The sequence below is a fragment of the Eumetopias jubatus genome, unplaced genomic scaffold, assembly GCF_037043125.1.
Source record: "Eumetopias jubatus isolate StellerSeaLion01/CBP00866 unplaced genomic scaffold, mEumJub1_p1.0 scaffold_45, whole genome shotgun sequence".
NCBI classification, from domain to species: domain Eukaryota; kingdom Metazoa; phylum Chordata; class Mammalia; order Carnivora; family Otariidae; genus Eumetopias; species Eumetopias jubatus.
Window position 1 is genome coordinate 205,465 of NW_028274851.1, and position 16,493 is coordinate 221,957.

The window sequence follows — 16,493 nt, forward strand, 5'->3', positions numbered from 1 at the left end:
ATAGAAACATGGAAAGAGAAAAACACTCTGTAAAGATTTAGTCTTATGGTATATTCTACAGCAGGGTGAGATAACAAATAAACAGAAAAAATGTCTATTATAAATGGCGTTATTGGGGATGTGTGTGTGTATATATATATATATGCTGGCCGTCAGGCAACTGGGGGGCTAGGGCTTCCAATCCCCGATGTAGTTGAAAATCTGCATATTAATTTGCCTCCTATTAACTTAACTACTAAGAGCCTACTGTTGACCAGGAGCCTTACCGATAACACGAACAGTTGATTAACACATATTTTGTATGTTATATGCATTATATAGTGTATTCTTACAGTAAACTAAGATAGGGAGAAAAGTGTTATTGAGAAAATCATAAGGAAAGGAAAATACTTTTACAGTGCTGTACTGTTAAAAAATCCGCATGTATGTGGACCCCGTGGTGTTCAACGGTCAACTGTAAACACACATGTATATAGCGGCATCCATATAACTCTTACACTATTACATGAAAGCGTGTGATTATTCCTACATTCTCCCTAACTTTAAGGTATAAATGTGATTGTGAGTTTCTTGTCAGAAGGAATGCCCTTCTCCCCTAACTGATACATAGATATGTGACCATAGATTATTCTGATGTGGATCACCAAACTAAATCTTATAAACCATTGTAGAGAAATTTAGGGTGCTAGAATAGCATTTAATAACCAGTTATTGCCACAGGACACTAACACAGGGCTAGAATCTGCCTCTGCTGCCTATGCACACTTGGACATAGCGCAGGGACAGGGAATCCCGGCCTTTGAATTCATTCATCTCACCTTGGAGACAAGTAACAGGAAGCCCCGAACCATTTATGCACCTAGTCACAAAGCACGGTGTAAATCTAACTTATGAAAAACTACCTTAGAGGGTTATGTGGTGTGCCTTTCCATGTTGTAAATTTTTTCCCTGTTTTTGTGCGCATGTGACATTTATTTTATTTCTATGTGAGAGAAGCGCACCGGGCGTACTTCTGCATCATTTTCTGTACCTGAGTCTCTCTTTATCGTTGCCCCTCTCCTGTTGCATTTTCCCTCTGACTCTATTACACTTTTTCCCCCACCACCCCAATTTCTAATTCTTTCTATTGTTAGTTTTCTGCTTCCTTTAGCCATAATATAAAATGAAATTGTAAAGGTAACTCTGAGTTGCTTTTGAGCTCTTCCTGTGATATGACAGCAAAAACTAATTTGCTTTTATTTCTGTAGCTTTTCGTTGATTCTTTTTATGGACCAGATGCCCATTAAAACAAAGAATGGGGCAGAAGTCCACATCTTGTGCCTTTCTGTGACTGTTTTGAACTGAATCCATGAAATCAATGTATGACAATCAGCAGTTTAGAAGTTGGATTCCATCAGTTTATTTTAATGGAGTTTGTCTTGTGTTTTAAATTGAATCAGCGCTCTTTGTTGCTCTAACACGAAGTAGCAGTATGTTCATAATAGGAGATTTTTTCTTATGTCTTATATATACCAATATAAATCTTCTCATAGGCTGGTCACAATTCTTAAATATTCTGTTTGACCCATAATCCATCTGCTTAAGTCTCATACATACCATTAACCCACCAATATTTGAGACAATGAATTGATTGCAGATTTCAGGATGTATTCCTCCTGTCACTGTTAATGCTAATAGATCTGCATTTCGACCTGTCTTGTAGCACCATTTCACTGGAAAGAAAATTAATTTTTAGTGACCTAATCCTTCATTTTCTTTATGTCTGATTTTCACTTGATTTAGAAAAGATAATGTTTGGGTGAGCACATTGTTATCTACAACTTAGTCTTTTTCAAAGCAGCATTTCTAACCCATCTGCTAAGCCATTGTTTGCATTAGTTTGGTGTCGACTCTGAGAAGTGTCTATTTTATTTCCTTGATTTCTAGGGATAATACAGACTCATCTTACCAACACTGCCCTCAGTGACACTGACCAAGGTTCTCAGGTGGTCATTAGCCACAGTCCCCTCCCGGTAGAAAGGGTGGGACTGCAAAAAAGCTCATCCTAGCTACATCTTTATGTGCAATTACATCTCCTGCACTTTGTAACTGAAGATGAAAGATAATCATCATACGTAACTACTGATGGCCTCTGATGGAGCTATTATGGATGATTGTTCTCTTCTTTATTTTTTTTTATTTTTACAGTGAACAAAGAAAAAGATGCAGCTAATATATAGCTATTTTTAAAAAGAGGCTAATGTGACGTAGATAAAGAGGAATTTAAAACAGCTAGTTGATGAGACTCTAAAGGATGTGATTTGTCATAGACATAATATGTTCCTCAAATATTTATAAAGGCTTAATAATAGGTGTGCTCTACATATTTCATTCCCTTCAACCCCCCAAAATCTAGGTAATATTCATTAGTTTAAATAGTTAATAATTTAGTAGGCTTAAATAAACTAAGATGATATTTCAGGACTCTTCAGTGAGACCAGGTTTTATAAATGATGCAAGCAAAGCATCTATTTTCATTTATTATGAATATAAACATAGGAATTCTATTTACCGAATGGTCTCGTGAGAGACCATTCAATTTCATTTTCAAATCTGTCCTCATTTTTAAGCCTATTCTCATTTTAAAATCTGTCCTTAAATAGTGTAACCATTTGTATGTGTATATATAGGCAGAAACATACACATTTATATACATACACACATAATTGGAACTAAATAGGTAAATATTATGTAAGTAGGTTTGTAAGCTTCTGTGCTAAGCTCTAGGAACTAATCAAGATAAGATGGCACTTTACTATGCCATTACTTACATAACAAAGCTACCCTGTTCCATGTATATCAAGCAGATAATCACCTTGGAATTTTGCTGTTCGGTAAATAAATATTTTAGGGAGAAATTTAGAAACCCTGTTGGACTGTATTTATTCAGCACACATTCTAATGATACCCAGCATTTTGAAAATGGGGATTTATGGCTTGTGGAACATTTGTGGTGCAGTGAAAATCCATAAATTGCGATTAACACAACAAAGCTGGAATATGCAGGAAGTTGTGATTTCACTATCCTTCTGCTGAGCGGCTTACAAGTGTGGTGGTGGGGTGTCTGGTATTCTAGTCCTAGCTGCATATTTTATTTCCATGCAGTGGTTACGTCTCATTCAGTGAAGTGACAGATACATCTGCTAGACGTCTCTTTCAGTGGGTGAGGAACATTGTTTGCTTTAGAGAGCACTTACTAAGGACAGTAATTTGCACTGACTTGAAAAGCAGGGGTTAGATGTCTTCCATGTATAAGCTATTCCCAAGTTGTGAGATAAATCACTTTATAATCTGTACTGGTTCTTCCAGTCCAATGGCTGGGAAATTACTAATCAAATATAGCTGTTCAAAGAGCTTGACTTGATATCATATAGTTGACCTTAGCACAGAGAATGTTTTGCTGGAAAAATTGTAAACTCCACTGAAATATGTCCCAGTCTTTCCCTGGGTGTTTTGCACTATTTCCACTGATTTTACTGATCTTGGTCATCTTATGAGTATTTTTGGAATGGAAGAGACTTCTCAGTATGAGGTGTTAGGCTTTACATGTTTGACAACACAGAATGGCCCATTTTGACATAATCATGGTAATTTCTGGGTGCTGGTTTTAAAAAGTCAGACGTACTTGGTTTTCCCTTTTTTGATTTTTCTTATATTACTGTAACTTAGATGAGACAGTCCCTTCATTTGAGTACTTTATCACATATTGATGTCAAAGTCTCTGTCTCTCTTTCTGGCTCTTTCCATGCATAGATATAATAAAGGCACAGATACACAGACAGAGATGTTTACAGATATTGTAAGGGGCGTATGTGTGCATATACACATACAATAAAGCTTGACCTAATGATGTTGCAATATCTACCTGTTCCCTCTCCTAATATGCTCATAATATTTCCACCGTGGCTAAAGAAGGGGGAACAGGAAACAAAGAGGTCACCACAATGGGGGCACTTGCTGTCTGGAAAGCATTCCCGGAGGGCATAGAACAGAAGGGTTCAAAGACCAAACCAAGAAGATGGGATTGCCAAGACGATCACATCAATGTAAACGTGCAGTGTGAAGTAGGAGGAAGAAAGTGGTAGGTAACATACTTAGGATGGGGTGCCAGAGGAGGGGGGCAGCTTGTGATCAAGTAAGGTAGACCTGTTGGCCTTTGGTGGGAAACTCGTCCAGGTGGCCAGACACCTGCTAGTCTGGTATTTATATAATTCAGTGTACTATCAGTGTTTTAATGCAGTGATACAAAATAGTAGGGAATGTACTAGTAGAATATGTGTATTATATTTCTGCATATAACTACAAGTACACAAGTCAATGAGAGAAACCATTCTATATATTTTCTAGGAATACCTATTTGCTGCTTTTCTTATTAATGTTGTGTGTTTCAGACATGCAGAAATAGGCCCCAGAGCCTTAAGAAATAGTTTTGAAGGAAACTTAAAACGGAAACAATCACATCTACTATTCTTCTCCCCAGTGAACCAGGAAGGCCTGCCATTTTTTTTTCTTAATTTCAGGATGGAAAACTTTGTATAGGATCCCAGATGTTCTGAAAGTAGATAATTAGAGAACCAGTGATTTAGTCTGAAGAAAATAATAATAGGACAACTAAATAACTATTTTAAGGCTATAAGTGGACATTATATGGAAGATGGAATCTAGTGATACTTAATTTACTGGAGTTGCTATTTTTACCCCTCGAGGTCTGACTGGTGACTAATTCTTGGGGGAGGAGGAGGAAGAGGTTTAAGAGCACTTTAACTGGATATTTCTTATTTGTATAGATAATTGATTTTCTCATTTTTATCATTCTCTTGTATTATGTTTAGGACATTTACAAAATATATAAAATGGTTTCAAATGATTTGTTGGATGCCAGAAAATGATTAATTCATTTTTCTTTGTTTAGGATAAAATTTGACACCTATTAATTAAAAAATTATCAAAACAGATGTGCTTCTTTTATTCTTTGCAGCATCCTCTGAGGCTCTCTGGAGGTTAGAAATTCTATGATGATTTCACTTGCCTCAGTTCTCTCTCTCAAAACCTCATAATCAATCCGTTCTCATAGCCACACAGATAAAATCCAATTCCCTAAGAAACTATATGACTTTCTTTTTTATTATTTTATTTTTAATTGTGGTAAAAAAAACCCCACATAACCTAAAATTTACCTTCCTAGCCATTTTAAGTGTACAGTTCTGTATTGACTAGGATATTCACACTGTTCTGTAACTGATCTCTAAAACTTCTTCAAAAGTCCCTTACAAAACTGCAACCCCAAAGCAGGTAGACAACTTCCCGTTTCCTCTTTCCCCAGCCCCTGACAGCCACCACTCTGTGAGACTTTCTTCCTCTGACTCCTGTCTCTGCTTTTTGGATTTTCTCTAACTCATCTCAAAACCTGCCGTTCAGGCACACAAAACTTCCCATTCCCCATTCAGGCTCCAGTTTTAAGACCTTCATCCGCATTCTTTCCCCAGCCATTGTATGGTTAACTTCTGACTCAACTTTCAGATACAGACTTACAAGACTCTTCCAGAATGGGAGATGTACACCTACTATGTGCTCCTATATGCACCCTTCATTTCCAGCTATCACAACAATTAGCTTAAAACTTTTTTTTTTTATAGAATGTGAGTGCTTCAAAAGTCAAACCAATAGCTACATAAAGAAGAACATCTAGTCCAGCCTATCATTTTATTCTTGGCACCATAGCACACACTAAATAAATAATTGTTGACTGGATAAGCGGGTCAGTGTTCAAAATACCTTTGAGTATTTGAATATTCTTTTGTCACCTACTGGCTGTGTGCCCTTGGATACATAAAGATGATGATGTTGATGATATTAATTACAACATTAATGACAGCAAGCAGCCCTGGCTGTCACTGACACAACACTTCCTATGTATGAGGCACTTTTTAAACCTTTACATGCATTAACTCATTTACTCTTCCTAATAACCCTATTCATGAGGTACTATGATTAAGCCTGTTGACAGATAAGTAGAGAGGACAGGAATGCAGAGTGATTTGTTCAAGGTTACTTAGCTCCAAAGAACAGAATTGTTCCTGGAATCAGACCCTTTGAATCTGAACTCATGTTCAGAAATATCACTGCTTTCTGGGGTGGACCTCTGTTTCTTTATTTATAATAAGGGTTATTGTAACTATTTCAAAATTGGGTGATGAGCATTAAGTGTTCTAATCTATGCGAGCGGCTTAGCACAGGGCCTGATTTGTAATGAAAGTTTAAGAAATAACAGCATTTATTGTTGTAATATATGTCAAGTGCCTTGTTTGGTGCTTATAAGCCTGTAGGCTTTCAATAAACGCGAGCTGCCTCTTCTCTCTTTCTCCTTAATTAGAGCAAGTCAGAGGCAACTACTGGTGCCGAGGGGTTAGGTCAGGAGCATACTGCAGTGGCCACCAAGATGAAGGGTAATAACTTGTACAAGCTGGGGAAGAAGAGCACAAGTTTCAGAAAACAGCCTCCTGTAACTATGCGCTCATGCTTTGCTGGGATTGTGATAAAAACATCTGCCATTTGAATAATATTTCTAATTTTGAAAGCATGTTCAATTTCTCATGTCATTTTTATCTCATGGTTGGCCTTGGGAGAAAAGACATAATATCCCAATTCCCATGTTACAAAGAATCCTCAGTGACTTACCAAAGATAAGAGTAGTTTGGGTACAAAGAAGAACTAGAAATTGTTGTTAATGTCAAAAGGTAATTCATCCTCAAACCGGGATGTTTTTGAGAGTGGAAGAGGAAAGGTAACGGTTAAGTTAGGAGAACAGACATAAACTGGGTCTGTCCAGGGTCCGGGAGGACGTATGGGACCCCTTTCTTCTGCTCAGCAGATTCTCCCTTCTCTTTTTCACCTTTTCTCTTGCCCCACAAGCATCACACTGACTTAAAATATTCTTCTTCCTTGATCCAGAGAATGAGTTCTCCTTCTCAGGGTGTCCATAGTTCCATTTGCTATATACACAACGTTCCACATTGTGAAAATCAAACATTATCTATTTGAAAAGAATGAGAAATTGACCCTGATGCAATGACTACACACACACCTATGTGTGTACGTGTGTGCATGCGTGTGGGTGTGTTTGAGATAAAGGATGAGAGGCTAGCATACTTGGCTTGGTTTGCTTCTACGATGGAACTTCCCTTTTGCTCTATTGAACCTCCTTTTTTATCAATTACGTTGAATCATGTATTAATTTCCTTATAATGCCATAACAAAGTGCCATAAACTAGATGTCTTAAAAGAACAGACATATATTGTCTTACAATGCTGAAAGCTAGAAGTCCAAAATCAAGTTGTTTGTGGGGGTTGGTATTTTCACAGGCTTTTGAGGGAGAAACTCCTCAATCTCTGTCCTAGCCTCTGGTCACACCCATGCTTACCTTGCCTTGCAGATAAGACACATCACTTCAGTCTTCCCTGTCTTCACATGTCATCTCCTGTGTGTCTGTGTCTTTACAATGGTCATCTACAGTCATATTGAATTAGGGACCCATCCTGCTCCAGTATTGTCCTCATCTTGATCTTATGTTTGCAATGGTCCTACTTCCAAATCAGGTCACAATCTGAAGGACTAGGGGTTAGAAATTCAACTTTTTTTTTTTTTTTTGTGGCAGGGGGCCATTATAACAATTAGTAAGAACAACCAAAACCAATCATATATGGAAGAATTTGCCAGTGTTGCAGCCTGTATCAGTCTCTCTTTTGCGATAATCTGTGTCTTAGGAAAGCAAGAAAATATAAGAACTAGTTGTGTCTGCTGAAGATATAACCTCATAGTGACCGTACCTGTTCATTACCTGGTGACAGGATACAATTTTATAGACAAGAATGATAAACAGAGTTACTACAAAATTAGTGTTTTGCCTAAATTATTTTCTTCACCTGTTGTGTTTAAAAGATATGAAAATTATTTTCCTTTTAAAATTAACAAAATTATATTAGTGCTCTATTGATAAATGTATTTATTTACATAATGTCTTAGTCGTGAATAGTTGTTGATTGAAATGGGAAATAGTTTGGTATTTTAATAGAATTATAGATTATTACAAGATAGATCGTTTACACTCCCGAATGTTGAGAATGACAAAGAAGTTATTACTCTAACCTGCTCTGGCTTTACATAAACTACAGAACATGGTGGTATCTGGATAGCTTCCACATTCCCTGCAGGACACAGCTGGGGGAAAGAGGCAATAGGGCCGAGCAAAAGGCACTCTGGGAAGAGTGACAGATCCTCTGGGAAGAGATCAGCAATCCCAAGCAATGAAGTCTCAAAGAGAGGGGCAAAAGTTAAAGCCACTGAAGGTAGGTAGCTCATTGAGGCACCAAACAAAGAGGATGGATGGAGGTGCTGAGCAGGCAGGACGGAGAAAGCACAGGTAGAGTGTTGGCTGATGGCTTCTGTGAATGTGGAAGGGCTGGGATTAGCACCTAGTGTGGCAGGCAGTCCCCAGGACTAGTTGGAGTGTATGGGTCTGGACTCACGAGAACCAGGTTCATGTGCAAGACCTCAGAAGCACGCATTGCCCCCTTTCCTCTACCCACTTCTACCAAGATAAAGGGGCATCCTTAAAAGACCATTGCAAATAAGTGTCCTGACCTTGCAGCTTGCTATATCTTCTGAACCCACTGACTCTTTGGCATCCGACGGAGTCTCTTACAAAACCCACAAGCATCCTTCGTGCCTCTGCTTGGAGACCTCCATGGTTCCCCACCAGGCAACTGACATTGTTCCTCTCTGATAAAATTCAGTTTTTCAGAGTTCAGCCTGCATCTTTACAGATCTCCTACTCTCCTTACTGTTCAAATAGACTTTCACTAGTACCTGTGGAGGGAATGAAATCCAGAATGTGAAGCTGTCCATATGTTGCTCCTCGTCTCCTCCGAATTGCTATTTCTCCCCAATGAAGGCTCTGTATGATGGTGATGTTCCTTCTGTCCACCAGCCTCTGACCCTTTCTCTCACGGCGACAACCTCCACGGAATGTCTTCCTTCCCTATTGCTGATACAGACGCGCTCGTACATTCTTACACGGGCTTGCTGCTTTCCTATCTTCCTGAGTTTATCTGGAGGGGCTGCACCCTGGCTCATGGTGCCTCATCACAACCCTGCTCCTGGTTCAAAGCACAGACTGCATCCGGTGTCTCCTCAAAGCCTGTGTAGGGCAAAGCTTTTGTGTGAAGGTAAGTCTTCAGTCCAGAGTCACGTTTGCATCTGATGTTTTCCTCTACAGAGTAATTTTGAGTGAATATTTATCCTGAGGGACAACTGGAAGTGAACACACATGTCAGTTTGTAGCCTTTCATATGAAACTTATGCTAACAAGGCAACAAAGAATTCATGAGACTCATTGTGAAGATTTGTGTGACCACCATATCGGATATCATTACAACAAAATCAGGTCCGTACACCTTTGATGGGGACCAAACGATTCATTTTGCTGTGCGCCCAGGCTTCTGTCCTTGTTTACTGTGCGCAAAGAGGAAGTGCAGATCTTCTCTCTGAGGTTAATTGTTGCTTTCACAGCTCACTCACCCTCTTCCCTTGCACCCTGTAGGATTGTCTCTGACCTAAGACGTTCTTGTGAAAATCGATATCCATGGCTTATGAGAGACAGGAATAATTCAAATGATGACGGATCCTTGGAGGTGGGCAGTATGGTTAAGCATGTGTGTTTTAAGATGACAGTTGTGAAGATAGAAAAGCTCTGTCTGGCCTTCCTGGGCTCCCAGTTACTTTACATTAAAATGTGGTGTGTCCATCATGATTTATCTACTTCTTTCTGTTTTACATGCATTTTTGTTTTTATGCTTTTTACACAGTGACATTAAACAAATTTAATATTTTGTTATGATCGATTCAAGTGCAAGTCCACACTCTGCATCTTTGCTCCTCAAAGTACAGTCTCGACCAGCAACGTTGCATCACCAGAGAAGCTTTGAAAACCTGCAGATTTCAGATCAGGAGACCAAGAGAAGGGACTTCGGAGGCCTATTTACCTCAATCATGGAGTCTTCCTGAAAGGGGCTGCTCACTGAAGTTAACTCAGTTCTGGAACCTCCAAGATGATCTAGCTGGAAGCAGCCCTGAGAGCTCTAAGGAGTTCCTTCAAGAGCCACTGGAAGAGGGGAGACAGCTCAGTGTGCCCTAGAACCATTAGCTCTGTCTGCACGCCAGGATCCTGAAAATGAAAGAAAACAAAAACTTTTTTATCAAGCTTTGTCAGTGGAAAAGAACAGTTAACCATTCCCCCAGCTCCCCAGTCAACCACTCATCCAGTACCTCTAAGTACTGGCCAACCAGAAGATATGTCTGAGACATCAGAATTGTACATGGTTGTTGATGTCACCTACAATGCTGGTGTTCTCCAGGTGGAGAAAAGCGCCATGCACAGAAAGATCAGTTAATATGGATGGCCATGAAATGCGTTGAGGACAACTTAATGAACTTATTACTATTACTATTATTATTATCACTCTCACAATATTACTAAATTTAGAATAAAAAGGAAACACTCAAAGGATGAAACAAAATCTGACCAGAGCCCAAACTGACCCCATGGGTTTAAGAGAGAAAACGAGAGAAGACCTGACCCTTGAGCAGATCAGAAGCAGTACGGTGAGCAATCCAGGTCCCTTTCCTCAGCTTTTTTTTGCCAAGAGACCAAGTTTCAAGCAAAACAAGGTATCTGACGGGAGACATTTCCACCACCAAGACCCAGGTGGAGATGAAGAGACCAGCCTATGAATTAAAGATTGTGGCTGATCAGAATGAGAAACCTCTGAAAATTGAAATAGAAGTTAAATCACCTGGTAGTAATTCAGTATGTCTCTGTGACCTTAGTGTTTCTGAAGATGATTTATTGATCGAGGTCTCTGAGAAGTACAGATTACATCTGAATCTTCCAGAATCTGTGCATACTGAAATGACTACAGCAAAATTATCAAAGAGAAAGCTACATTAATCATCACAGTGCCACTGGTGGAAGTCAAGAGCATCATCTGCTTTGGGTTTTCAGTGCTAACGGCAGATGAATTACAGGACCTTCATGATGGGTGAAGAGGCAGTGGTTTCTCTTAAATACCAGTTTTGTATTTTGTAAGAGTTCTTTTTTACCCAATGATGTTTTCTCATCAACTGTTTATCTTTTTTTTTTTTAAACTCACTCTTTCTCCTTCTCAAACTTGATGTGAAGCAGAATCTACTAAAAACAGTATCGCCATGATACACTTTTTTTTGAAGGTCTTCCTAACGGTCTTAAAGTAACAAATATGATTTGGGAAATTCTGTTTGTTTTCAGGTAACATGGGAGGATTCTTGGCTTACTGGTTGAAAAAAAATTTTTTTTTGTCTAGGAAATTTTTACATCAGGAAATAAAAATAAAGATTTTTATTTTTATTTTTTAAAAATTATATTTACTGTATTTATTTAAAATAAATAAAATATTTTAAATAATTTATTTATTTCGTTTATTTAAAAAGAAGAAAGCAGAGTTCAGGTGCAGCCCTGAAGTACTACATCAAAGTTGTAATTCATAAGAAGCTTTTTCTTGATGTTTTCTATGCACATTAAAGTTTGAGCACTGTTCTGCATCTCTATGAAATATACTCTTCTTAGATGTGAATTAGTGTTTGGTTTTAAACATTGCCATTGTTTTTGGGAACGTAGAGCCCCCAGAAAAATAATTTAACATTTTACACACACAAAAATGTCTTCTAGCTTCCACCTGGCAGATAGAGATTTTACTTTGGGGTCACACAGATGAAATATTACAAAGAAACATTAGACATGATGTCTTTGGTTACCTGAAAAGCAAGATTTCATTAGACACTCTGTGTTTAATAGAACTAAATATTATTGAAAGTAGTTTTTTTTTCCTCAGTAGTGACCCATTTTTCCTTACTTGTAACATCTATATTTTATGTAGAAATCTATAATATTGTCATAGAATTGTATATAAATAAAAATTGTGTCCAGGTGAATTTACAGGGTCTGATTTTTATTGCTCCTTAAGTAACAGGGCTCCTAGTTGTCCTGCACACGATTTTATATTCTGACGAATGCTACCAACTGCAACTTTGGGTTAGTCCTAAGTCTGTAGTAGACTGTAACTTTTCTCCTACATGTTTATACATGTGTGCAAACACACCTGCACTCAAGCATATTTGAAATTAATTTTGAGCAGCTCTAATAGTTTTGTCTATAATGAACTAACCTAAGTTCATTACAGGAGCTGTGGCATTTACAGAGATAAGTAGAGGACAGTTCCTGCTTTCTGGACATTTATAAACTAGTATGCAAAAATAAATTGAACAGAAATCACTTTGGTATGAAATGCAACAAAAGAGCCCCTGATTACTTTTGGACAGGGTAATCAAAAATACATTCTTTGATAAACTGGTATTTAATTGAACTTTGAAAGATACATGATAGTCTAACAGGTAGAAAAAAGGAAGAGCATTTTAACTGGGAAGCAACAGTAGGAACAAAGACAAGAAAACCAAAAATGATGAGCCATGGAGAGAAAAGGACAAATTCCCAGAAAAGTAAAGTGAAAGATGTTTTAAAAAATACCAAAAATTGAAGACCGAAGGCTCTACTTGCCACTACTCCATAGGATGCACATCTTCTAGCCTTTCTAAGAGCTTAGTATATGAAGGCATCATTCTCATTAATACTGGCAGATGAAAATACTGCAGTGAATTTAGAAGACAAATGTGCAAAGACATTTCTTAAAATAGTTAACTACAAAATCACGTGGTCTCAGAATGAAAACATCATTGAGAGACCTCTTCCCCCACTTTCATACAAAGGACAGAAATCCTTTCTGGTCTCCTTTATGGTTTCCATTCCCGTTTTGCTTAAATTCATTTCATGACAGGTTTCTTCACTGAAATTTGGAAGATAACTTTTGGAAAGCTGTTTGTTTTCTTGAGTTGATTGGAAATCAGAGGAAAACCATTCAGGGATCTACTTGTCTGTCCATCCCCGAGTCCCAAATTAAGAAATTGGGAACACATTCTTTTCTTCTCCTTAGACCTGAAATGTGTGTGTGTTGTATACTCTGTGTATAAATCAGTATAATAATTCTGAATACTCTGGTATCCCTTTTTTGGACTAGTTCCCAGACTTTTGAATCTAATGGACCAGTAAATTCAAATCATGTGATTGCATTTAAAAAAATCACTATTGTGGATCTAATTTCACTTCCGTTGCATAAATAAAAATATAAATTTCACTTAAAAAGTGGGAAGACAATCATCTCAGAATGAAACAGCCCATATTTGACCACAACTTAATCTTATCATATGTTGTAAAAATATGCACACTATAGTTCTTATGTTTCTCACATTTTTCCATGGATTAGAGAAAATTTCTTTTATCATCGGCAGACCGACATTTTGAAAGCACTCTTCTGTGTGACCTCTATTTTGTAAATATCTCTGGTTAAAATGTCCTGTCAGAGCTGAACACTTGGGGCACCTGGGTGGCTCTGTCAGGTAAGCAGCTGACTCTTGATTTCGGCTCAGGGCACGCGATCTTAGGGTCCTGGGATCGAGCCCCATGTAGGGCTCCGTGCTCAGCGGGGAGTCTGTTTGTGGGTTCTCTCTCTCTCTCCGCCCCTGCCCCAACTCCTGCATGCTCTCTCTTCCTCTCTCTCTCTCACAAATAAATAAATAAATCTTAAAAAAAAAGAACACTGTATTCTCCAGCATAGTCTTCTCCTTTTTGGACCTGCCCTTGAGCAGCCACAGACCCTCTTCTTGGCATTGTCAATCTGTTTGCTCACCTCGCACTCACACTCTCAGAGCCACCACTCACATCTTTATCTGTGCAGTGAAGTTTTTGAACCTAAAGGCAACACTTTGTATTTATTTTCATTCACCTGTATCCTGTTCATCTGCCGCAGTGTTGCGTTCTGTGGAACACTCTAAAAATAATGGTGATGGATCTCTATAAATTTTATTTACAATGTCTTCAGGCTGTCAAAAAAATTTGAGCAGAAAAATTATGTAGAACTCCTCATAGAACATATTCCATGGATCAATAGTATGTCATTTTCTCTTTTGCTTGACATAAATAAAAATTGAATCAGTTTTATGTACTTTAAAAAAATTCTGCCAGTTTGGAGTTTTGGCAAATGCAGCTTTCTATTTCTTCATCACCTGTTCAACGTTTTTTCTTTTTTTTTCTTTTATGAGGAGGTTTTTAAAAATAAAAATTCTATATATTTAAGGTGTACAACCGTGATGATTTGATATAAATACACATAGTGAAATGATTACTAGCATTAAGGTAACCAACACCTTTTCACAGTCAGCATATTTTGGTGTGTGATGAGCGTACAGTATTATTAAGTATACTCTTGTCCGTATTTTGGTATCTTATTTATCCTACACCACTGCAAATTTGCACCCTTTGACCAACATCTCCCCATTTCTCCCCCAACCCCAGCCCCTTGTAATCACCATTCTACTCTCTGCTTCTATGTGTTGGACTTTTTTTTTTAATTGCTCATATAAGTGAGATCATTCAGCATTTGTCTTTCTCTGACTTATTTCATTTAGCATCATGTCTTCCAAGTTCATCCATGTTGTCACAAATGGCAAGATTTACTTCTTTCTGAGGAATGAATAAATATTCCACTGTGTGTGTATATCTTCTTTATCCATTCATCTTTCGATGGACATTTAGGTTGTTTCCATATCCTGATTATTATCCTTATTATGAATAATGCTGCAATGAATATGGGAGTGCAGATATTTCTTTGAGATACTAATTTTGTTTCCTTTGGATGTATACCCAGAAGTGGAAATTTTGGATCATATGGTAGTTCTATTTTTAAGTTTTTGAGGAATCTCCATAAGGTTTTCCATGATGGCTGTACCAACTTGCATTCCCATCAAGAGTGCACCAGGGTTCCCTTTTCTTCACATCCTCTCCAACATTTGTTATCTTTTGTCCTTTTCATAATACCTAAGAATATGAGATGATATCTCATTGTGGTTTTGACTTGTATTTTTCTGATAATCATTGATGTTGAGCACCTTTTCCTGTATCTAATGGCCATTTATATGTCTTCTCTTGAGAAATGTCTATTCAGATCTTTTGACCATTTTTTTAATCAGGTTATTTGTTTTCTTACTATTGATTTTTTTGAACTCCTTACGTATTTTGGATATTAACCACTTATCAGATGTATGATTTACAAATATTTTCTCCCATTTTTTAGATTTCCTCTTTATTCTGTTTCCTTTATTGTGCAGAAGGTCTTCAGTTTGATGTAATAACACTTGTCTGTTTTTGTTTTGTTGACTGTAGTTTTGAGATCACATCCAAAAAGTCATTGCCTTGGCCAACTGTCAAGAAGCTTTCCCCCTATATTTTCTTCTAAAGGTTTTATGGTTTCAGGTCTTACATTTAAGACTTTAATCCATTGTGAGTTGATCTGCGTGAGTTAAGGGTCCAATTTCATTCTTCTGCATTTGGGAAATTTGTTTTCCCAGCACCACTTAGTAAAGAGACCGCCCTTTCCCCCTTGTGTGTTCTTGGCACTTTTGTTGAAGTTCAGCTGACCATAAATGCATGAATTTTTCAAGTTTTGGCAAACATAGCTTTGTATTTCTTCATCATCTGTTCAACATTTTCAAGAAATGTCTCCATTGTTTTTGTCACGATCAAACACATTTAAATTAAAACAATAACAAGAAAGAAGATTTATTATTTTGCTGCCAAGAAACTCAACAACTAATTTGGGGTCAGGAAGAATCAGGGGCTAAAGTTCATTGGTAACCTGTAGCAGAAGCCAGTTAAAAATAGGAAAAATGGCTATAAACACTTAGAAAAGTAATGACTTCAAGAAGTTAGAAATGTGTCAGGATCCTAGAAAAGGTCTTAGATAGGAAGACAAACATCCAAAGGGCAGATGGCCACAGAGAGACTCAGGGCTAGAAGGAGTATTTCAGAAGAAAGCAGTTTTGTCCTTGTGTGGACCATTTATCTAAAAGATGATAAGTTGACTATGAACAAATTGTTAAGAGTCTAAAATCTCTTTGGAAAGATTTAGAGCATAAACGAATTGACTTTAAAAAGCAACCAAGACTCTCATAAAATCTACTTTCATCTTATTAAACCGTGGTGCTTATGTTACAGCCAAAGTCTAAATGTAGGCTAATAACAACGGTGAAAGATAATTAGGAGATTAATAGATTGACACTCTAATGTAGAAGAAGAGAAAGTGTTGTATAATTTGTGTAATGAATATAACATCGGATACATAGTTAAGACATCTGACATGCCATTAATTATTAAATTTAAGTCATTTAATATTTTTGTTTCATTGTGAATCATGCAACAATGATTAAGTCTTTCTTACATATAATACCGTTTTTCAAAAATTGACACTGATAA

The 16,493-nt window shown here is 37.5% G+C and overlaps 1 pseudogene; it reads left to right on the forward strand.

Annotated features, from left to right (window-relative positions):
• Positions 1 to 10,087: 10,087 nt before the first annotated feature.
• On the forward strand, positions 10,088 to 11,140 carry LOC148161880 (PIH1 domain-containing protein 2 pseudogene; annotated as a pseudogene).
• The last annotated feature ends 5,353 nt before the right edge of the window (positions 11,141 to 16,493 follow it).